Source organism: Dysidea avara, chromosome 11 (assembly GCF_963678975.1).
Source record: "Dysidea avara chromosome 11, odDysAvar1.4, whole genome shotgun sequence".
NCBI classification, from domain to species: domain Eukaryota; kingdom Metazoa; phylum Porifera; class Demospongiae; order Dictyoceratida; family Dysideidae; genus Dysidea; species Dysidea avara.
This window is the reverse complement of record NC_089282.1, coordinates 24,212,714-24,236,950: the sequence shown is the minus strand read 5'-3', so window position 1 is coordinate 24,236,950 and position 24,237 is coordinate 24,212,714. Positions and strand designations below refer to the sequence as shown.

At 38.0% G+C, this 24,237-nt stretch overlaps 1 protein-coding gene and 3 long non-coding RNA genes across 4 annotated transcripts in view; 3 read left to right on the top strand and 1 right to left on the bottom strand.

The window, feature by feature from the left end:
* The window catches only part of LOC136238710 (RAF proto-oncogene serine/threonine-protein kinase-like), a 117,173-nt gene that overhangs the window by 43,663 nt on the left and 49,273 nt on the right, over nt 1–24,237 (top strand). The gene's annotated exons all lie outside the window — the stretch shown is intronic.
* Nucleotides 2,945–5,353, top strand: LOC136238837 (uncharacterized). Its single transcript, XR_010693214.1, has 2 exons — nt 2,945–3,119; nt 5,084–5,353. It is a non-coding gene; the product is annotated as an uncharacterized lncRNA (long non-coding RNA).
* Nucleotides 4,799–12,875, bottom strand: LOC136238838 (uncharacterized). The gene is made up of 2 exons (XR_010693215.1): nt 12,795–12,875; nt 4,799–5,220 (listed from the first exon to the last, which is right to left on the bottom strand). It is a non-coding gene; the product is annotated as an uncharacterized lncRNA (long non-coding RNA).
* Nucleotides 9,143–10,353, top strand: LOC136238954 (uncharacterized). Its single transcript, XR_010693299.1, has 3 exons — nt 9,143–9,396; nt 9,464–9,551; nt 9,821–10,353. It is a non-coding gene; the product is annotated as an uncharacterized lncRNA (long non-coding RNA).

The window sequence follows — 24,237 nt, the reverse complement described above, 5'->3', positions numbered from 1 at the left end:
GAGTAAGTCATGAACTAGATGAATGCTCTTTTAGGGTGACTGTTTTATTAGAGTATCTCGATCTCGCATTTGCTACACGGAGTTGGCTTTGGAATCATAAGTCAGTGGTTTGTAAACCGATTGTTCTGTACTATTGCAAGAACTTTCTACGATGACTATTCCAGCTACATACCAATTTTCAGCTCACTGCTCTAAGCGGTTTGCCTGATAGGCGTGAAAATTATTGGCATTTTTATTCACGAATCTCGATCGCGCAATTGTTACACACCTTCGGTTTCATGTCATATCTCCATGATCTTAATTTCGATTGTTTTCAAAGCACAAAAAGGCACTCCTACAATGGTTGATCTATCCACAAACCGATGTTCAACTCATTCCATGAAGTGGTTTACCCTGTAGGCGTGACAACAAATCAATCTTGTTTTACGCGAATAATCGATCATAATTCCTGATCCATTTACCGAATTTGTACCAAATTTGATGCTAGGATTCGTCGTTGGACTCCCTTTATGTGTGCCAAATTTCAAGGCGATCGGAATACGCGTTTGTGTTTATAGCAATTTTTCAAAGTGTGCGAAAAGACGAAGAATAAGAAGAAAAAAACGAAGTAAAAACGAACTTTTGGGCACTCATATCTCGGAAATGGCTAAGGAGATTTTCTTCAAATTTGGTATGTGAGGTGGCCTACCTGGCGGAAACCTCTGCAGCAAAACTGATTCCAATTGGATGAAGGATCATGGAGCTACAAAGGTGTGAAAATCGCGTTTTCTTTCTTCCTGTCAATATACTCACGGTGTGGCGCGCCGGCTTCTTGGGCCGCACGACACACTACCGTGTGTCTTGATCTATGATCTTAATAAGGATCTTCATATACTTTATAGTATATACATTTGGTAAAGGACAGCCATCATTGCTGTGACCCTTTTTTTCTCTTCAATTTTTCAGCAAAGTGCACCCCTTTTTCAAACTCTGGATCACCCCTGCTGTGCTACAATGAAACTAAAACTAGTACTTTTAAAAACTGTTAATTTAAAATGAAGTAGGATCTATGCAATAAAAAGTTCTGAAACAAGAGATGAATGTATTACAGCATAGCTTGGTGGGAAAGCCCCTACTTTGGCACATAGGCTATAACAATTATTTTGTTCAATGCCAAAGTAGGGACTTCTCTACTAGTTAAAAATGCTAGGGAATCACATTCCTGGATTTCAATTATGCACCTATCAAAGTTTTGCCCCACCTACAGTGAGGGGATTAGACAAAAATTTAAGCCTTAGATGTGGGGGTTTAGGCATGGATCTAGGATTTTTTGAAAGGGGGGGCTAAGCTGGACAGGGACATAGGTAGCTGGACAGGGACATAGTTAATTTGACTTCACCTCTCACGCTCCACAGCAGCTTCAAATCTTCACTAGATCACCTACATCACCATTATGCTGCAAAACATCTAAAAACAAACCGAAAAAAACAAAAAAAATTCATTTTTGATTCGAGCTAGGTGGAGCTCCTGGAATGCTGCATCATATGAAATCACAGAAACACCAACTACTACTACTGCCAAACGTTTTAATCCATCATTTATCATCATTCTAAACAAAATTAAGTGACCAGTGTGGCATCAGAAGTACTGGAAAGCACTTTGGTACCATTGAGAGAATTCCTTGAAATGATGCACGAAAATTTTTACGTTCTTCACCCAGATGGTGAGAAGTCTCAGATCCTTTCCAGACTAACAGCATAGACAGACTATGCATCCAACCTTATCACATCACTATGAGGAAGAGTTGGCTTTTCTTGTCTTGGATGGTAGGGCAGTTTGAATTCGAAAATTTGTGTTTCATTTTCTGCTTTTTGAGAGAAAGCAACCCTGTGCCGGGAACCCAGTGAATCATTTGCTGTGTACTTTTTAACTACATTAACTATAGATAATATCTAGCTAAGCAGCAAGTTCTATCCTGTTCTTTGTGTGGAGTACGAAATTTTAAAAATAATTTTTGCACCTCACGAAATACTAAAATCGATATTTATGTGAAGACAACAATTGTGCCTCTGGTTTCATGGTGGATCTAGCAATGGGATACCACAATGAACATCCCATAATAGTAGGGGGATCGATTTGTAAAAGTTGATTTTTCGGTTTGCTGACCCTAGCTTAACGTCATAATGACGCTAACTTCAGACCAGTGGCGTAGCCAGACTTTTCGCCATGCCTGGGCAATGGGTGGGCAAGCCATTTTCCATGCAACACACGTACACATGCCCATCTTCATATGGACATCAATATAACATTTTTAAAATGCATTCTGTATCATCCTACACTACTGTATGCAAGATGACTAATATCAACCTAATAGAAGCGAACGCCTAGCTAGCTATTGGCCTTCTAACATATTCAATACATACATTTAGCTACATGTGTCTTAAAACCAGACTACAAAGATTCTTGAATTAAAGCACGAGGCGCTCTGTCACGTGATGACTGCTCTGCCACTACAGTTGTTAACCTAGAAAAGTGAAAACAAAAAGAAAAGAATTGCTGACTGAATAAGTACTCCATACCGTTTGAACTGAGCAGTATCCACACGGATAGATGGGTGCTAATTTCACAAATACCTCTAGACTATGGGGTGCCATTTGTCTCAAAAACCCAAAAATTGAGATCTAAACCAAATATCGTCGATATTTACTAAACATCGACGACATTTAGCTAAATATCGACGACATTTGCTAAACATCGACGACATTTACTAAACATCGACGACATTTGCTAAACATCGATGACATTTACTAAACATCGACGACATTTAGCTAAATATCGACGACATTTACTAAACATCGACGACATTTGCTAAACATTGATGACATTTGCTAAACATCGACGACTTTCAGCAACTCAGCTGCTTTCGCGTTTTAATTTTCTGCGGATCCTTTCATTATAGGCGCGTACAATACTAATAATTGCTGATTAGCTGCTTGCGACTGTAGATGAATCATCTGTGGTACTACGTGACTCATTAGGCATTCGGACCTCCTTTAATGCTGCGCATCTGTTAAGGTTAATGTTGCTGTGTTGGCGACGAGTTGGACTGAGAGGAAGGAACTCATCTGTGAGGATAAGAGGTATGGGGTTAGCCTCTAAAGCTGTAAATGTGACAGCATGTACACTGCACGTTTTTCGCTTTTCAATGTTCCAGTGACAGAACTCAGTCTGGCAGTGACAGACTCTCACGTGAACGAGGGTCAGACTCTATAGCATACAGGATTTGTGCACAATGACAGCTACATACTTTAATTTGTGTATGCGTGGTGTATGTTGGGTTGCCTTGTGTGGCCAGACCAATTCGGTAGGGAGAAGAAGGGATCTAGTAGAGTTCAAATCTTGGTTTATACTGGTCTTGACACTACCCATTTACATGTAGTGTTATTACATGGCAATTTAAATTAGTTGTTTCATGGGCTTGACTGACCCAAGTGAATAACCACCTAACATATATTCAAAACCTAGCTCAAAAATGCACTATATGTATATGGCTGTAAATGAGTTGCTGTCTCATTGATACCATACCCCATTCTTGTATTTTGTTTTTACACTTCTATATGTCAACTTTAAAATGTGTATGCATCACTTCGTGTACTTTACCTACACTGCTGTACCATACGCAAGGAAATTTTGATGCAAGAAAAATTTGACGAAGTCACATTTCAGCAGATTTGATAAATAAAATGTTGTCGAAATCAAAAAATTATAGACAAAACCTGTATTTTTAAAGACATTTGACAAACTTAAGTTTGATGAATTTACTTGATTCATCAATTTTGTTAAATTTTTCTATGTCAAAATTTCCTTGCGTACGGTATGCAAGATGACTAATGCACTGTGAATGCTAGCTAGCTATTGGCCTTCTTATTCCAAAGATACCTATCTGTACATGTCTTAATACGTTACAACAGACAGTCATCTGCAAATTAGGTGACAAGTAGATTTAATACAGCTGGGAAAGTCATTTATAAAAACAAGAACAGTAAGGGGCTCAATACAGAGCACTGAGGTACTCCACTGGTAACGTTGACAGCTTCTGAAATAGAACCATCACAAAAAACTTACTATTTACGGTTGGCTAAAAAAGACCAAATACAGTTAATTGTCTCTCTGGTAATTCCATAGTACCTTAACTTTAACAGTAAGAGTTTGTGGGAAACCTTGTCGAATGCCTTGCTGAAATCCAGCAGTATACAATCAGTTTGTGCTTTGTCATTTAAACTGGATGCTAAGTCATGGACAGTTAATAGTAGTTGAAGATCAGCAGAATGTTTTTGGTGGAAACCAAACTGATTGGTTGAGAGGATATTGTTACATTCTAAATGCCTTATCACATGCAATTAAATAATGTGCTTGAGAGCTGACTGTTTTATTAGAATTGTGACTGCTGTATTAGAGTAAGCGACTGCTCTATTAGAGTATATCAAATCAGCCAAAAACTATAAAAATAAGAGTACTGTACATTTGATATCAAATGCAGCATTATGCATAGTGTGTTCATGTTTTGCTGCACGTATTTCTTACATTCACATTGCTTTAAAATCTTGTATTATTTGCTGGCATAATACTTGATGCTTTGCTAGCCTGTTAATATACAATCATGCCAACATAATTGGCACAAGCACATTAATTTTTAAAAGATATTAGTGTTTATAAAATACAAGTGCACCTGTAGCTTCTATAGCAGTACCTTCCTATTGTAGTTACTACACAGTAAAAAGAAAGTGTTCGAGCACCCTACATCTATTCTTAGATGGCCTTTTGTAATAAAGCACATCTTATCTGTGCTTGGCAGCTACTGAGTTACACATGTGTACAGTACTTATGTATTTTGTACTGATATTAAACATTAACATGTTTAACCTTTTATTAATTAAATAGTATGAAGTATGCAACCATTGAAATCACTACAGCAGATCTTTGGTGACAATCAATTTCACCACTGCCAAAGTTTCTCACGTAGTGGAACAAAGAATTAAGCATATTACTAAATGGTGCAGTGTCAGTGTAGGATTCTACTCCACTATATTTGCTTCATATGTAGGTCTACCTAGTATGCAGTTGCTCATCAACTCGCTATCGATGATCCACAGTCAGAGCTCAGAAACGTACTGTTTTGGGTTTCTTTTGTGATTTGTCAGAATGTCCACATCAAGTTTGTGAGTGTATACCAGGAGACAACTAAAAAGGAAAGAAAACAAAAAAAACATAATATAGTGAGGCTAGACTTTAGTGACATCACACAATGCACATGTGTGTTTTTCAGTTTGCTGTACAGATGTAAAAAAATACACTATAGCTGTTTGAAATTACAGCTGTTGATTTACACACAATATGTCTCATGTTCTGAGGTGTTTACAAATTGTTGACTCTTAAAACTGGAAAAAACTGTGATGATTTATTGCCATTGACTTTGAAAATTGTAGCAGCCTGCTGCTGAGTACTGACAGGGTAGCAAAAGGTAGAAGCAGTACTTTCCAAGTATTAATTAAATATGAACTGTTTATAAAAATTTCATACTTTCATTGACATATAAGTGAACCAGAAGATGTACAACACACTCATGTGAGCTCATAGGATTTGTACAGAGTAATAAAGCTACTTTAGAAGGGTTTCCATAAAAACTGGTTGACCTCGCTGAACCCCAGGAAATTGGAGACGTCATCAAGTGATAAAGAGCTTACTGCATGAAATGGCAACAATGGAAGAGATCAGCACTGTCAATTTTATTTATTAAAGCTTTACAATACAAGTGTTGAAGAAGGTCTATAGGATTCCTGATCCTACCAGCCTGTTTAAAGAAAGTATGTTTGAAAAGGTAAAGAAAGCAATTGTATTCAAGGTCTCCACAATCCAGTAAACCTAGGCTAAGCAGCAGTAGTTTAAAAGTCAAAAATAATTATACAATTAACACAAATTCTTATTGAAGACACTTAAAGAGTGTCATACCTCCTCTGCAGATCTGTGTGGGTATTCTTCTCCAGGAAATGTTTGACAAACTGCTTCTGTGATTTCTCAGGTACCCAAAAATGATTAGGCATAATCTCAGGTTATGATGCACTACCCCCCTATATAAAACCTTGTAAATGTGCAAATGATAGATGACTAAAGTCACATTAATTTTTGTTGTAAAAGCTAAGCAATTAGTATTTGCATAGCTAGTTGGTCCACTTGGACAACATGGTCCAGGTCCACCACCATATTCCAAGACTGAAATTATACATAGCTGTGCTTAGTAACCACACACAGCCATTTTCCGTATACCAGTTAAGGTTAAGGTGTATATTTTTAATGTATGGGAGTAAAAACCTCCACAAATTACAATATGTGTTGTAGAGTTTCAAAAACTATGTTGTGGTAGTAATACAACACTGCAAAACAACATCTGTTCTTGGGAGTGTGGTACTGTGGTCCACAATAGTGATGATTTCCCAAAATACTCCTCAGCCAGACTCACAAATTACTGAAGCTGGATTCTTATAATTTCAACACAAGTAACTACAGAATGAAAATAGGTCTTATTTTTAAAGTTAATGTTTGTGAAGATGTTTTATTGGGCCATTATTACTTTCTTTAGCTATATGAAGGTTTGTATCTTCATTACTGGGAAAAACATGCCAAAAATGCTTCCACAGGCCCAAATAAAATTTAACACACAGTATCAATATGCCCCAGAAATGTAGAGTCTACATCTTTTGCAGTATTGTGCAGCAGAATAACATGATAGCTGAGTGAGAGCAGAGGCTCCAACCTTGGATCTTTCTTGGGAGTGAGATTTTTCATAAAGGTGAACAGTGGAGATGTAGTCCAAGCATGCAATTCAACAAAGTTAAATTATAACCAGCACTTCAGGATTTCATGACATAATAGCATGGCCTCCTTGTACTAGTTATATTTGAAAGTGTTTGCACATAGTTACATCATTGATAAGCTGTGTATTACTAGCTAAAAGTGTAAAATATTAATAGCTGGTGTGTGTCTGTATGTGTTTGTGTGCTACTGTACATTACAACTGTGGCAATTCATTACAATTTCTATTACAAACATGACGCTCATGTGATCAGCTGGAGTGCACACTTCTACAAGATGTCTTGCCAGCTCAACTATCTAGCTTCTAACCATGTCCACACAGGTTGTAGCTATCTTGTAGCAACCAACCTCCTGGATTCCCAGTGACCTTTCAAAGTTCCAGTACACTGTTTGCTGTCCTTATACAACTCTCCTCAGTTGTGGAACCAGTCAACCGCCATTGAGAACTCTGACCACCAAACTAAAGTTTTAACGAGAGATCACCACATGACTGCTGAAATCCTTGCACATGCCGCAACCTTTTTTAGCCTCAGGGAGCCTTCAGTGAAGCATAGTCAGCAATAGAAAATTCTGGGAGTGAGCATCAATTTTAGGCATGAGAATGTTGGGCGTGATTGAAGGCCGAATTATGAGAATCACACCTAAGGCATATGAGAGTTGGAGCCTCTGTGAGAGCGAGGTACAACTGACTTACCAGTGTTGCTACTAGTGGTGTGCGATATAGGATATTTTCATATCACGATTATTACACACAATTATCACGATACAATATATATCACGATATACAAACTCATCACTCAGCTTGTGTACATGTACTTACACCGATGACACTTGTAGTACTAATGTACTAGAAGTACAATACAACATGGTACATCACTAACATACAACATTACAAGTAGGGACCAGTCTATTTTGCTTTTTTTTCTACCTATTTTTCTTTCCAGCAATTCTTTTATTTTTCACCTATTATGCTCCATATTTTGCTCAAGAATTATAAATTTTGCTCAGCACTGATCTTCGTTAATTGAATATTTCCAAGTGCAAAGCTATAGTTTCACCTTAAATTGACTGTTCTATTAGAGTATCTCGATCAAAAATTACTTCTAACATGTAAAGCAAGAAGCCAGCTAATATTGCTTAACATGTGTGACTGTTTTATTAGGGTATCTCGATTGTCACTTGTTGTTCCTGTAACAATTAGCTATGCATTGTCGATATTTTAGCGTGTCTGACTGTTCTATTAGAGTATCTCGATCTTTTGTGCAATTTTTATGTCCACTTCACAAAAATTGCACCTATTATTCCAGCATTTTGCTCATTGCTTTTACCCAACCATTATGCCAAAAATTTTGCTGGCGAAATCGACGGGTCCCTAATTACAAGTTCTTTTATCAAAAAATATTACGGTGTACAATGACATCTTGGGTACAGTTTTCTCTAATTATAACTAAAATCTATACTTCGGCTTATATCGCGATATAAAGATTCTATATCATATCACGATATAAAAAAATTATCACGATATTTCGATATATATCACATATCGCACATCACTAGTTGCTACTACAACTTGCCTGCCTCAAACTACTGTATATAGCTACAAACGTTCTCATTCGCTTTAAATTTTCACACTGATACAGTAGATAGGCGTTCATTGACACAAACTGGAATCATTTTGCGCTTTGTAATTCAACTGTACAGTCTCTGACTCACACATTGCTCTACAGGACTAAGGGACCTGTGAAATAACCTTGAAATCTCCCTTATCTGGACCTCTTTTATCCAGGCCCAGACAGTCCAAATTAGTCACATGCATGTGGCCTGTAGTCTATTGAAAATAAGATGTTTACATGTTAGATGGCTGGTTGATTCTAACTACCACTTGGTTGCTAGGTGATAAAAAATTTACAACCCAGGGGAGTGACCACGAATGCTCTGTAGTGACTTCCCCTTCTACCCACTAAAATGTATAGTAGCAATAGTAACATTGCAGAACAGTTAGCTTTATTATTAGCTAGTTATGGATATTTCTGAGATATTATTATTATTAATTAGCAAAGCCCACCAGGGGCAACATGCTAATGTGCATTACAAATCACAAATTGTTTAACTTATCTATAATGTTCTTAAAAGTGTCAAGGTTAATTGTGTAAATGTTGTCAATTTTCAAGTTATTCCAATCAATAATTGTTCTTAGCAGAAAAGAATACTTGTATAAATCAATTCTGGATTGCAGCTGTGCAAATTTGAGGGGATTATTGGCACGAGTATATGATACAGGGGTTGGCTGAGGTAAACAATGGTTTGGTAGCACCAGTAAGTTTCTTACAATCTTGAATAATAATATAAGTCTAGCATTCCTTCTCCTACTTTTTAAACTTGGCCATTGAAGGTAATTAAGCATATCTGTAATACTGTGTTGTTGACTGGATCTGTGCCATGGTTTATTAAGAACAAATCTTGCAGCTCGGTGTTGGATCATTTCTAATTTGCTAACTGTTGTTTGGTGATAAGGATCCCAGATGGCTGAGCAGTATTCAATAGAAGGTAACAATAATTGTTTGTATAAGTGTTCTTTGATTTGTATTGGGGCATTATATAAATTCCTTTTCAGAAATCCAAGAAGACGGTTTGCCTTTCCACAAATATAGTTAACATGAGGTTCCCATGATAGTGTATGATGGAGGCGGATACCAAGATAGGTGTGCTCTGATACAATATTTAATGGAATATTAGACATTTTATATGTAAAAGTGCTTTTACTGTGGTGGGTTGTAAATTGTAAAATATTGCATTTGGGAATGTTAAATTCCATCAGCCAGTTGCTAGCCCATTGTGTTAAGGAATCTAAGTAATTTTGCAGTATTCTGTGATCGTTGGGCGTAGCTATAGTTTTAAAGAGTAGAATGTCGTCAGCAAATAATCTAATTTCACTCTTGATGTTTGTTACAATATCGTTAATGTAAATTAGGAACAACACAGGACCAAGTACGGAACCTTGTGGAACACCAGATGTAACTTGACATGTAGAAGATCTAGAGCCTTCTACTACAACCTGTTGGGTACGACCATGAAGGAAGGACTCTAGCCACTGTAAGACAGTTCCTCTTATACCATAGTAATTTAATTTGTAGAGAAGTCTAGAATGAGCTACTCTGTTGAACGCTTTAGAAAAGTCTAATATAGCAGCATCAATTTGCAGGTTCCTGTCAATATCTTTTGCAATGTCATTAACAGTAATGAGTAGTTGAGTCTCACAGGAATGTTTTGATCTAAATCCAAACTGGTTGTCTGAAAGAATATTGTGGTCCTCCAAATGCTTCATAATTTGACTCACGATGATATGCTCCATTGTTTTACAAACTATTGAGGTGAGTGAGATAGGACGGTAGTTGCCTGGGTGAGCTTTGGAACCTTTTTTAAATATTGGGGTGACATAGGCATGCTTCCATTGTAATGGGACTTCACCAGATTCTAGTGATTGTTTGAAAATATGAGTTAGAATGGGAGATAATACGACAGCTGTGGCCTTCAGTACATACGGATGCAAGGAGTCAGGTCCTGGGGATTTGGATGTGTCACAGGTACTTAACAGATAAGGACAGTATACCAGACTACCTGGATAAGAGAGGTTCCACTGTACCTGCTATAAAATAAATTATACCGATGACTCTATAGTAAATAAAATTCTTCAATTATCCCTGTTGCCTCTCTATAATGTTGATGATTCTATCAGAGTAATTTAATATTGACTGCTCTACTAGAGTATCTTGATCTAAGTTACCAATATTAAAATTCCTTGAGGGTGAATTAAAAGCATTCAACCAATAATGCACAACTGACAATCAAGCTTAACAAGTTGCTCTACCTTTGAGTTGGGAGACCAGGCAGCAAATTTCTAGAACTACCCTTGTGTGTAGCTAGTTGACAAGTTGAAAAGATCTCAGAATTTCATCTTTGCAGGCAAGTCCATATTATATCGTTTGGTTGGGAAATTGACTAAATAAAAAGTACCAGTCTGACAAGAGCACTCAAATTGTGGCCTGCTGAGATTCATATGAATATTACAACAAGCTATTTTATTAGTTTAATTTTGTGTATTGATCTGTTATGCACCTATCAATGTAATCCCCGACTACCACTAATATGGGCTGAGGTGGGGAAGGTGGCAATTTGCATCACTGAAAATTACAATTCCCCACCTACTAGGGACGTACTGGCAATGCAAACCACGACCAAGTCTCAACTTGTAACCCCCGGGAATACCGGGGCTAGGAGGGGATTTGTACAGTTGTATGGCGTTGGTCTAGTGATGAGTTAGTTCAAGTGGATTCTAGTACGAAGTAGTAGTAGCTAGCACCCGAGACACTCCTTCCTAATTAAACTGAAAGCACACACCTTTGCTGTCTGAGTGAATTTCTTTAGTGAAGATAGATACCCACTATGTCGGAGAAATTTAGCGATCAATTCCCCCACCATCCCCTACCCTCAGCCCGTATCAGTGGTAGTCGGGAATTACATTGATAGGTGCATTACAGTCCTGTAAAATATTAAGGTAGGCGGGGGTAACTTCGTGAATACTTTGCTTTTTCGTTTATAACTTTCGATCTACTGAATCGATTTTAACTAAAGTTCGTTATGTTTAGCGCGTACATATGTACTCTCAGCATACCAACTTACAAGAGATTTGAGATTATTGCTGAAGAGATATAGCACTAAACATCCGGTGGTGTCAAAAAAAGCGTTTGGGGGGTAACTTCGTGAATTTACGTATTCTCGTGTTTCTCCCTATAGAGTCCGTGATTGTTGTCAGAAAGAAGTTGCACACAATGCTTAGCTTGTTCCCCGTGCTTTTCTACGCCGATAGAATCGAAGACAAGTTAGAGAACAATTTGTATGGATCGGATAATCAAATCTCGGTTGATTAGAATAGGCAGTACTTAACAGACGGTTGATTTGGGAAGGAATTTTCCTTATAGAAGTGATTAGTAGTAGGTTTTGGTATGCCTATTAAGTTTTTAAGTAAAAATCGTGTTACATGTTCTTGAAAAACTAATGATTTTGCAAAACTCATAAAAGCTAGACACTGGTGCTTGGATGCAAATTAATCGCTATATACTAGCGTATCTTCACAGCAAATTTCAAAGCATTCGGTCAAGCCATTGAGGAGTAACAGCCGATCAAAGTTAAAATTCACGAAGTTACCCCCTTCACGAAGTTACCCCCTTCACGAAGTTACCCCCTACCTTAATAAACAACTAAATAAAACACTACTTGATTCATGCAACTAAATAATTAGGCAGGTTATATAGAGCCGGTACCGGTTACACTGTTTTGCCGGCTATTTTGCCGGCAGTGGAGGGTATAATACTTAGAATGTTACGTGCATTAAAAAAAAAACTTGTACAAATAACCTAAGAAAGCGAAAAAAAGAAGTTGTCTAAGCGCGGGTTCGAACCCGGACATCCGTACTCATAAGCAATGTTTGTAACGATTATACCACCGGTGCTGCAGCTAGTCATATTATTTAGTTTCTACGTTATAAACATCCGACTGAAGTGACTTCTATATATAACAAGAGTGAAGAAGAAACCAAAGCTGAACCCTAGCCTACCCCTAACGCTAAGGAACTACTTTTCGCATCCCCTAAAGTTGAATGCTCGGGGCAACCTACTAGACGCGTGCCCTAAAGTTGAATGCTCGGGGCAACCTACTAGTGCCGGCACAATAGCCGTTAGTGTTTGCAAACCGGTACCGGCTAAATATACACTTCGAAATGATTATACTCAGCCGAATTATACTCCCAGTGACAACGGACAGTATTATATTCAATAATGCTATATTCAATAATGCTGTCACCGAGCGTATTGGCACCCAGTGATGAAAAGTGAAATACGTGCAGTTTACAAGTTGTCACATTTACAACTGAAAAGGTAACTTCATACCTCACATCCTTAGTCACAGATGAGATCAGTTCCTCTCGTCGCCGATGACAGCAACATTGATCTTAATAAACGCGCAGCAATCATTTCCATTAAAGGTCGTGGACTCATACGAATGAAAACAAGCCTAATGAGTCACGCATAGCACCACAGATGGTTCATCTACAGTCACAAGCAGCTAATCAGCAATTAGTATTTACAAGTATAAGCGCCCATAATATTATTATACTGAAGGATTCGCAGAAAATTAAAACGCAAAAACAGATGAATTGTTAAATATCGTCGATGTTTAGCAAATGTCATCAATGTTTAGTAAATGTCGTCGATGTTTAGTAAATATCGTCGATGTTTAGTAAATGTCATCGATGTTTAGTAAATATCATCGATGTTTAGCAAAAGTCGTCGATGTTTAGAAAAAGTCGTCGATGTTTAGCTAAATGTCGTCGATATTTAGGAAATATCGTCGATGTTTAGTAAATATCGACGATCTTTAGTTTAGATCTCAATTTTTGGGGTTTCGAGACAAATGGCACCCCATACTAGACTGCTTTGCCTCCCGAGTTTTGACCACACCAATAGCTACCGTGATCACTTAATCCAAATGTAAACCGTCCAGCCCACTACAGTGAAACCAATTCTTTGTCCACTCCTTGCCACAATGCTGCGCGGTTTTTTGTAATCACGTGATCTTGCTTCTATTTACTGCCTCCTCTATTTGTGCACAATCAAGTTACTCGTAGGGAAAATCCCTTGGATAACCCCATCTCTGTTTAGCCAAAAAGAAGGAAACCATCGGCGAAAATGGCACGGTGAGTGTTGTATAAGTTGTGCAGTGACTAGTTAAGTAACTTTAGCAAAATCTCGAGCTATCCAGCCCACGTCTTTATAATTACTCTAGGAGCTGATGGTGGGGCAAAGAAGTCTGATGCCCGGGCAATTCCCTGGCTTGGCTACGCCACTGCTTCAGACCCCCCTCTCCTTAACGTCACACTATGAAAACAATGCATTGGCAATAGAAGCACAAAACATTATCAAGACACACGGTAGTGTGTCGTGCGGCCCAAGAAGCCGGCGCGTAACACCCGTGAGTATATTGACAGGAAGAAAGAAAACGCAATATTCGCACCACCGTAGCTCTATGCTTCCTTGATGAAACAAGACGATTTTTGCTGTGGACATGCCCTCCAACTGCAGCACTCCACATTCCAAATTTGAGCGAAATCGCTTCTCGCGTTCCCGAGATATGCGACTTCAAAAATTGGCTCAGTTTCTTCGGGGTTTTTTTCTTCTTATTTTTCTTTTTCTTGTCGCACACTTACAAAAACCGCTATAAAACGCGAACGCCACATCCAATTGCCTTGAAATTTGGCACACAGAAGGGGGATATAAAGGCGCATCTCGGTACCAACTTTGGCTGGAATACGATAAACGGGCAAAGAGGTATGAGCGATTATTCACAAAAAATAACACCAATATGTTGTCACACCTACAGGGTAAACCGCGTATGGGAAGAAGCTGAAAATCGGTGGGTGAATAGGTTAACTATTGAACCTCAAACCTTTTGTGGTTTAAAAGAAATCGAGCTAAAAAACAGGAAGATACAACGAAAAAACCAACAGTGTGTAACAATTATGCAATCGAGATTAGCTAATAAAAAACGACTGCTTGCCACGCCTACCAGATAAACCGCTGGGGGTAATGCTTTGAAAATCGTTGTACAGATGGAGTAATCATCTTAGAAAGGCTCATCAATGGTGTAGAAGAATCATACTTAAAGCCACGGAGTTATAACACGAAATCCAACTTGGTGCAGCAAGTGCGAGATCGAGATACTCTAATAGAGCAGTCATCCTAATAGAGCAGTCACCCTGAAGAGAATTCAAGAGATCAGCTAGAAACAAGAAACCTGTATAGAGATCAGCTACACACAAGTCACCCTGTAGAGAGATCAGCTAGAAGAAGTTACCTTGTAGGGAGTTCATGCAACTATGGAAAGAGATAGTTCAGCTAGAAGAAATCACCTTGTAGAGTTCAGCTACAAAGAAACCACCATGTAGAGAGTTCAGCTACAAACAAATCTCCCTGTAGAGAGATTAGCTAGAAGAAGTTACCTTGTAGAAAGTTCAGCTACAAAGAAACCATCATGTAGAGAGTTCAGCTACAAACAAATCTCCCTGTAGAGAGATCAGCTAGAAGAAGTTACCTTGTAGAGAGTTCAGCTTCAAACAAATCACACTGTAGAAAGATCAGCTAGAAGAGGTCACCTTGTAGAGAGTTCAGTTACAAAGAAACCACCATGTAGAGAATTCAGCTACAAACTAGTGACCCTGTAAAGACATCATGTATCAGCTAGAAGAAGTTACCTTGTAGAGAGTTTAGCTACAAAGAAACCATTATTTAAAGAGCTCAGCTACAAAAAAATCACCTATACAGAATTCAGCTACAAACAAATCACCATGTAGAGAGATCAGCTAGAAGAAGTTATCTTGTAGATAGTTCAGCTACAAACAAATCACCCTGTAGAGAGATCAGCTAGAAGAGGTTAACTTGTAGAGAGTTCAGCTACAAAGAAACCATTCTTTAAAGAGCTCAGCTGCAAACAAATCACCTATACAGAATTCAGCTACAAACAAATCACCCTGTAGAGAGATCAGCTAGAAGAAGTTACTTTGTAGAGAGTTCAGTTACAAAGAAACCACCATGTAGAGAATTCAGCTACAAACTAGTGACCCTGTAAAGACATCAGCTAGAAGAAGTTACCTTGTAGAGAGTTCAGCTACAAAGAAACCATTCTGTAAATAGCTCAGCTGCAAACAATTCACCTATACAGAATTCAGCTACAAACAAATCACCCTGTAGAGAGATCAGCTAGAAGAAATTATCTTGTAGATAGTTCAGCTACAAACAAATCACCCTGTAGAGAGATCAGCTAGAAGAAGTTAACTTGTAGAGAGTTCAGCTACAAAGAAACCATCATTTAGAGAGTTCAGCTTCAAACAAATCACCTGTAGAGAGTTCAGCTACAAACAAATCTCCCTGTAGAGAGATCAGCTAGAAGAAGTTACCTTGTAGAGAGTTCAGCTTCAAACAAATCACCCTGTAGAAAGATCAGCTAGAAGAAGTCACCTTGTAGGGAGTTCATGCAACTATGGAAAGAGATAGTTCAGCTAGAAGAAATCACCTTGTAGAGTTCAGCTACAAAGAAACCACCATGTAGAGAGTTCAGCTACAAACAAATCGCCCTGTAGAGAGATCAATAGAGGAAGTTACCTTGCAGAGAGTTCAGCTACAAAGAAACCATCATGTAAAGAGTTCAGCTGCAAACAAATCACCTGTAGAGAGTTCAGCTACAAAAATTTTAATAATGACAATTCAGGTGAATTTTGTGCCAAGACCAAGCAGCACAAAAATTCACCTGAATTGTCGTTATTAATTTTTTTACCATTAACCTACCATCGCAGCCATTTCTTGGCCCCCACCTTGGATTTCACATATTTTTTCACCATAGCCTTTCTGAGGGCCGCACACTTTTTTACAGCTTGGCTGTTTTGGATTATATATTCTTTATCTGAAAACATAGTCTACAAGCAGTATAGCTGCTTAATCACGTCAATTCCTCTATTCCTAGCTGTTTACACTATAACTGCTTTAATAAAAATTTATAACGTCATGGCCTGAACCCCCCCTACCCCCTTAACGTCATTATGTCGTTAAGTGTACCAAAATCAGTTTGGAGATGCCCCCTAAGTTCCCACAGCAATTACCATCACCACATCTCAAAGAATAGACTTTAATGGCAAATAATAATCGGAACTGGAATCAGGAATGGAACTAGGACTGAGTCAAATATTATATGCTCAAAATTTTACCCAAAATGTTTTCAGGAATTTCCCTAAACTTTCACCTATTATGCTATTCAGTGTTCACATTTTGCTTGCATTATGCTCCTAGGTTAGCATCATTTCTTACAATTATCTTGGAACATTTTAATCAGTGAATGCTCTATTAGACTATCTGGAGTCAGCCAGGTCCCGCAAGCAGAACGAAATTGAATACCAACAACTTTTGGCAGAACTTGATCGTTTAAACTTCCCAAACTTTTATGAGTGAGTGTGCTAGGGCATTATCAGCATTTCTCTGTTAAGAATGTGCTGAACCTGTTGCATTATATCCTTCCATTTCCAAAGGCTATGGTGCAACAAATGCTTGATACTGCAGCAAAGAAATGTATATCAGCTTCACAGAGAATATTTATGGCCCAGAAATGCAGTGAGTGGTTTTCTCCAGACCTGAACTGTTTAAACTGTATTTATTGTGTATGCATATATATTTTTATATTTCACACCTTGCCTTGCCCACACTGGTGTTTATTTAACACTTCTCTGTGGTCGCATGTGACCGAGGACACATTCACTCTTTTATTGTATATGTATGTACATTCTCTCATTGTTTAAATGACGGTATCATTCAATTTCACTACAAAGTGACTGTTCTATTAGAAAGTATCGATCTAAGGAGCTATGTACAATGAATGCATTTGAGTGCTCTTGCAGTTTGCATTATTAGGTAGTATCAAACTATTTTCATGGAATTAAGCTCCATAGTTCGAAATATCCACCTAATATGCTATTATTATGCTGGCAAGCACTCCAGCCTATAATTATGCTGGCATATTTGATGCAGGCCTAAATTGAATAGAATGAGTAACCAAATTTTTATGGCTGCCTGGAACCCTGTCATTCATGTATAGCTGCTTATGCTTATTGTATTAAGCATTTGTAAGACTGACTGTGAGGCTTACAGACACCACTGTTTGTTCAAAGATCAAAATGAATTACTGTAAAAGAGCAATCAGATAACAGTGTAATATTATCTAATAGTAATTACACAGTATGCATGAATATGCTAAATCTGTGTTGGAAACTTTCCATAATCTACAGCCAGGGTGTACTCTATAGAAGATTAGTTTATAGTAACTGTTTAATAGCTGATTGCTCTATTAGAGTAATTTGATTTACAAAGCAAACGGTGTGTCACAGTCAGTCTTGATAGCTATGAATAAGTGCTAGTAGCTAAAGTACAGTTGAGCCTAGTACAATAAACTGCATAACGGACACAGTACAAGAAGCTAAACAGCAAACAGAAAAGTTTGGTCATTCCATTATATTCCTGATTTCAGTTCCGGTTATTATAACTTACCTACTTTAATTCGATGGGGACACAGAGGAGGTTGGTCATGTATTGCAATTGGCACCATTCATTTCAACATTATCCATACTGGTGCATCCTGGAACCACTACACTAATTAATTCATAGGTGGTGGAGATGGGGGGGGGGGGCACTTTTATGGGACAATGTTAGCAAGAAAAGATCGAGATACTCTAATAGAACAGTCAGGATCTAGATACTCTAATAGAGCAGTCATAGTATTCAGAGAAGCAGTGTAGCAAGCTACTTAGTTACTTGTGTGTAGTCATATGTGGAGGGCAGGTATTGTCAGTAGGTTGTTAGCTACCTTTTTTTTGGTCTTCAGCTTACAGCTGGCCTGACCCCCTCACTCTTTGGCCTGCTCCACTGCCCCTGAATTAATTACAAGCCTCCTCAGTACAACATGTTGCTTTTATAGCTGTTACACAAGCTTTAGCTAAAGATTTCGAAATCTCGTAGGCAATTTTTGCTTGGTTTCGGACCCCTTGCGATATAGGCATGGCAAAGAAATGACAGTGCCCTTGAGGCCAAGATACAACAACTAAGTATGTATTTGTGGCTGAGCTACACCTGAAACACATTTAGAAGGTTGGACTTACTCGGGGATAGCCAGCGCCCACTCAAAAACCAAACACGGTGTACGAGAGTCCCAATATTTAAGTATTTCAAAAATATTTCTGTATTTAAAATGTATTTTGTAAATACAATATAATTCTAATTTCGAATTTTATCGTGATGTTTATTATATCAAGCTTTTGCTAATACTTGTGCAGGAGACACCTTGAGGGAATCAGAGGAACTTCAGAAGAGACACAGGTGTACTTTGCACTGTCGATTTGAATCGTTGTATAAGCGGCGGCCGTAATTGAACTCATAAACGGATGGAAACAAGAATAACCTATTTTGTGTGTGGCTCTGAATTTGGGATTTCTAAATATTAAATGGATTTCTAATTGGATTTCTCAGATAGTGTACGAGAGTCCCAAGACGTTGGCTACCCCTCGGACTTACTTTATAGTTTGTAAAGAACAACTGCATTATTTACTAGTTACAGTCCTCAGAGTAGCGAGTATTATGTCACTCGTTTATCTTTTATTTTTTTTAAACTTTATTTTATTAATACTTTACAGAACTGTACAGATCAATAAACAAAATTAAACAATATTATATGTTACTTTTTTTAGTAAGTAATATGTAACTAGGGCGCTACATCTCGTAAAAGTAACGAGTAATATGTAACTAGTTACATTTTTAGTGCAACGACCCCAACTCTGGCCAATGGATACGATCTGTATAAAGTCCCCCTGGACATATCAATAATTACTGGCTGCCCAGTATAATAAATAAATAAAGACAATCCATTTAACAACATCATTTCCTAGTACACTGACTTGTCCTATCTTTGTTAATCACGCTAAATCTATACTCTTAGCTAAGTAGTAATGAGTGTTGAATTTGTAGTTATGTGTCCTGCTTGTATTTATGTGTTGTGTAGTTATTATTATTAACTAGAGTTGGGAAATAAATCAATATTTCAATATGATTAAGGTATCAATACACACCGAATGGTCTTTAGTATTGTGATAATTGAAATACCGCAGTATATTGCAAATACCAAGAGTAATTGCAGGATACTGTTGACATAAACATTACATGTAAGCCATTCCAAAGCATTTTATTAATGTCAGACTTGATTTGTAACTTCAAAATACTACAATGGTTCATTGAATATTGATATCCTAGTTTTTGCGTACCTCCTTGCTTCGGTTTAATGTCCATTTAGATGTACATAATCACAAATTACAATTGCAAAAAATATTGAATGACTACAATTATTTCATTAATGCCGTATTGATTCTTAGGATTCTCAGTACCGCCCATCACTAAAAAAACTTATCTACTTTTTTGTATATTTGTTTGTGCTTTGCTCTGTGTGTTGTATATATACTTAGTTGCTCTGGTAAGGAAGAACGGCTTATGCCAATTACCTAGAGGATAAACAATAACTCAAATCAAATCATATCAATCAATCAAATCAAGACCTATACCAGATCATGAAGGAGAAGATTAGCAACTGCCAGTGGAGTGATTGCAGCAGCTGCACAAGATGAGGAACAAGGTTAATGGTGGTATTTTTATTTGTATTGTGTATTGCCAGGCAGTATGTTTTAATATTAATTTGTATTGTGTACTTGTATTGCCATGGTATATTTTTCATCCTTCCGCCTGGCTTGCTAGGCTCTGGTTGACTTGACTGTCCGTGTTTCAGTGTAAAATTAATCTAATCAAAAACAGCCAAGCTGTAAAAAAAAGGTGCGGCCCCCAAAAAGGCCATGGTGAAAAAAGATGTGAAATCCAAGGTGGCGGCCAAGAAATGGTTGTTATGGTAGGTTAATGGTTAAATTTTAATAACGACAATTCAGGTGAATTTGGTGCCAAGACCAAGTGGCACAAAATTCACCTGAATTGTCATTATTAAAATGTAACCATTAACCTACCATCACAGCCATTTCTTGGCCGCCACCTTGGATTTCACATCTTTTTTCACCATGGCCTTTTTTGGGGGCCGCACCTTTTTTTTACAGCTTGGCTGTTTTTGATTAGATATCACTTCTTTTTGTATTTGTATACTGCAAAGCCGACCTATGGCTGGCTTTGGGGCTTTTTTAACCTATGTGTTTTTTTTCTTTACCACAGGAAGAAGAAAAGAACTTAAAGAAGATTTATAATACTTCAATTACTTTTGATTTTATTAGTAATTATACACATTATATACATATATTTATTACATGCCCATTATTCCCCACAGGATAATTTTTTTGCAGCTGATCTCTCTACTGGGTGACTTGAAATGTAGCTGAACTATATACAGGATGGTTTCTTTGTAGCTGAACTCTCTACAAGGTGACCTCTTCTAGCTGGTCTATCTACAGGGTGATTTGTTTGCAGTTAAACTCTCTACATGTTGCTTTCTTTGTAGCTGAACTCTCTACATGATGGTTTCTTTGTCGCTGAACTCTCTATAAGGTGACTTCGTCTAGCTGAACTCTCTACAGGGTGATATTTTTGTAGCTGAACTCTCTACAGGGTGATTTGTTTGCAGCTGAACTCTCTACATGATGGTTTCTTTGTAGCTGAACTCTCTACAAGGTGACTTCGTCCAGCTGATCTCTCTACGGGGTGATTTGTTTCTAGCTGAACTCTCTACAGGTGATTTGTTTGCAGCTAAACTCTCTACATGGTGGTTTCTTTGTAGCTGAACTCCCTACATGATGGTTTCTTTGTAGCTGAACTCTCTACAAGGTAACTTGTTCTCTACAGGGTGATTTGTTGTAGTTGAATTCTCTACAAGGTGGTTTGTTTGAGGCTGAACTCTCTACATGGTAGTTTCTTTGTAGCTGAACTCTCTACAGAGTGATTTGTTTGCAGCTGAACTCTCTACATGATGGTTTCTTTGTAACTGAACACTCTACAAGGTGACTTCTTCTAGCTGATCTTTCTACAGGGTGAATTGTTTGTAGCTGAACTATCTACAAGGTAACTTCTTCTAGCTGATCTCTCTACAGGGTGATTTGTTTGTAACTGAACTCTCTACATGATGGTTTCTTTGTAGCTGAACTCTCTACAAGGTGACTTCTTCTAGCTGATCCCTCTACAGGGGGATTTATTTGTAGCTGAACTCTTTACAAGTGATTTATTTGCAGCTGAACTCTTTATGTGGTGGTTTCTTTGTAGCTGAACTCTCTATAAGGTGACCTCTTCCAGCTGATCTCTCTACAGAGTGATTTGTTTCTAGCTGAACTCTCTACAGGTGATTTTTTGCAGCTAAACACTCTACATGGTGGTTTCTTTGTAGCTGAACTCTGTACATGATGGTTTCTTTGTAGCTGAACTCTTTACAAGGTGACTTCTTCTAGCTGATCTTTCTACCGGGTGATTTGTTTGCAGCTGAACTCTCTACATGGTGGTTTCTTTGTTGCTGAACTCTCTACAAGGTGAATTCTTTTACCTGATCTCTCTACAGGGTAATTTGTTTGTAACTGAACTCTGTACAAGGTGCGTTTTTGTTGGTGATCTCACTGCAGGTTGGTTTGTTTGTAGCTGAACTCACTAAAGGGTGATTTGCTTGTAGCTGAACTCCTTGCATTGTGTCTAGTTTCTAGCTGATCTCTCTACAGGGTGATTTGTTTGTAGCTGATCTCTCTACAAGTTGATTTGTGTGTAGCTGATCTCTCTGCAGGTTGATTAATTTGTAGCCGATCTCTCTACAGTGTAATTTGTTTGTAGCTGAACTGTCTATAAGGTGATTTGTTTGTAGCTGATCTCTCTGCAAGTTGATTTGTTTTAGCTGAACTCTCTACAAGGTGATTTACTTGTAGCCGAACTCCTTACATTGTGTCTAGTTTCTAGCTGATCTCTCTACAGGGTGATTTGTTTGTAGCTGATCTCTCTACAAGTTGATTTGTGTGTAGCTGATCTTTCTACAGGTTGATTTGTTTGTAGCTGATCTCTCTACAGGGTAATTTGTTTGTAGCTGAACTCTGTACAAGGTGCTTTTTTGTAGGTGATCTCACTGCAGGTTGATTTGTTTGTAGCTGAACTCACTAAAGGGTGATTTGCTTGTAGCTGAACTGCTTACATTGTGTCTAGTTTGTAGCTGATCTCTCTACAGGGTGATTTGTTTGTAGGTAATCTCTCTACCAGTTGATTTGAGTGTAGCTGATCTCTCTGCAGGTTGATTAATTTGTAGCCGATCTCTCTACAGGGTAATTTGTTTGTAGCTGAACTGTCTATAAGGTGATTTGTTTGTAGCTGATCTCTCTGCAGGTTGATTTGTTTTAGCTGAACTCTCTACAGGGTGATTTGCTTGTAGCTGAACTCCTTACATTGTGTCTAGTTTCTAGCTGATGTCTCTACAGGTTGATTTGTTTGTAGCCGATCTCTCTACAGGGTAATTTGTTTGTAGTTGAACTCTCTATAAGGTGATTTGTTTGCAGCTGAACTCTCTACATGGTGGTTTGCTTGTAACTGAACTCTCTGCAGGGTGATTTGTTTCTAGCTTATCTCTCTACAGGTTGATTTGTGTGTAACTGGTCTCTCTACAAGCTAATTTGTTTGTAGCTGATCTCTCTGCAGGTTGATTTGTTTGTAGCTGATCTCTCTACAAGTTGATTTGTTTGTTGCTGATCACTCTAAAAGTTGATTTGTTTGTAGCTGAACTCTCTGCAAAGTGTTTTGTTTGTAGCTGACCTCTCTTCAGGATGATTTGTTTCTCTCTACAGGGTGATTTTTTGTAGCTGACCTCTCTTCAGGGTGATTTGTTTCTAGCTGATTGCTCTACAGGTTGATTTGTTTGTAGATGAACTCTCTACAGGGTAATTTGCTTGTAGCTGAACTCCTTACATTGTGTTTAGTTTGTAACTGATCTCTCTACAGGGTGATTTGTTTGTAGCTGATCTCTATACAAGTTGATTTGTGTGTAGCTGATCTCTCTGCAGGGTGATTTGTTTGTAGCCGATCTCTCTACAAGGTAATTCGTTTGTAGCTGAACTATCTATAAGGTGATTTGTTTGTAGCTGATCTCTCTGCAGATTGATTTGTTTTAGCTGAACTCTCTACAGGGTGATTTGTTTCTAGCTTATCTCTCTACAGGTTGATTTGTGTGTAACTGATCTCTCTACAAGCTGATTTGTTTGTAGCTGATCACTCTGCAGGTTGATTTGTTTCTAGATGATCTCTCTACAGGTTGATTTGTTTGTTGCTGATCGCTCTAAAGGTTGATTTGTTTGTAGCTGAACTCTCTGCAAAGTGTTTTGTTTGTTGTTGATCTCTCTACAAGATGATTTTTTGTAGCTGACCTCTCTTCAGGGTGATTTGTTTCTAGCTGATATCTCTACAGGGTGATTTTTTGTAGCTGACCTCTCTTCAGGGTGATTTGTTTTAGCTGAACTCTCTACAGGGTGATTTGCTTGTAGCTGAACTCCTTACATTGTGTCTAGTTTCTAGCTGATCTCTCTACAGGGTGATTTGTTTGTAGCTGATCTCTCTACAAGTTGATTTGTGTGTAGCTGATCTCTCTGCAGGTTGATTTGTTTTAGCTGAACTCTCTACAGGGTGATTTGCTTGTAGCTGAACTCCTTACATTGTGTCTAGTTTCTAGCTGATCTCTCTACAGGGTAATTTGTTTGTAGCTGAACTCTCTATAAGGTGATTTGTTTGTAGCTGATCTCTCTGCAGG